This window comes from Orycteropus afer, unplaced genomic scaffold (genome assembly GCF_000298275.1).
Source record: "Orycteropus afer afer isolate SDZICR_OR568_19922 unplaced genomic scaffold, OryAfe1.0 scaffold00037, whole genome shotgun sequence".
Lineage (NCBI taxonomy): Eukaryota > Metazoa > Chordata > Mammalia > Tubulidentata > Orycteropodidae > Orycteropus > Orycteropus afer.
In genome coordinates, this window is record NW_006921624.1 from 8833347 (window position 1) to 8834252 (window position 906).

A 906-nucleotide genomic window follows, 5' to 3' on the forward strand; every position below is an offset into this window, starting at 1 on the left:
TATATACATACATATATATACACATGGGAGCACTGGTAGCATAGTGCCTAAGGCACTTGACTGCTAACCAGAAAGCTGGTGGTTCAAACCCACCAGCCATTCCTTGGAAGGAAGGTTGGGCAATCTACTTCCATAGTGATACTGCCTCGGAAACCCAACGAGTGGTCGCTATGAGTCAGGTCTGACTCCACAGCACATAACGACAACAACATGTATACACATGTATATATACACGTGTGTGTGTGTGTGTGTGTGTAGTGGTATTAAGGAGCTGTGGTAGCATAGTGCCTAAATTATCTGACTGTTAACCAGAAGATTGGTTAACAGCGACTCCACGGAAGCAAAACTGTGCAATCTACTTCCATACTGATTTACCGCCTCGGAAACCCAATGGGAGTCTCTGTGAGTCAGAATCAACTCGATGGCAGTGGATTTTTTGTTTTATGGTGGTGTAGTAGTTAAGGCATTTGGCTGATAACCAAAAGGTCAGTGGTTCAAACCCACCAGCCACCCCATGCAAGAAAGATGGGGCTGTCTGCTTCCATAAAGACTTAAAGCCTTGGAGATCCAATGGGTGTTGCTATGCATCAGAACTGATTCAATGGCAGTGAGTTTGGTTTACATATTTTTTTCCTCACCTGTCCAGATTATATAAAATATGTTCAAGCTAAACTTTTTGTAAAGTATAAAGGGCTATGTGAATATTCATTTTTATTTTGTCCACTGTGCAGTTTTCAAACAGCATAAATTCTGTTCCAAGGAATCAGTTATTAGTTAACTTGTAGAGATCCTAAGCTCCTGTGGATGCATGTGGCATTAGTAAATGCAATTAAATATTGTGTAACCTTGGGAAAATTGTTCAACCTTCCTATTTCACTGAGCTCCTCATGTTGTTGCTGTTGTTGT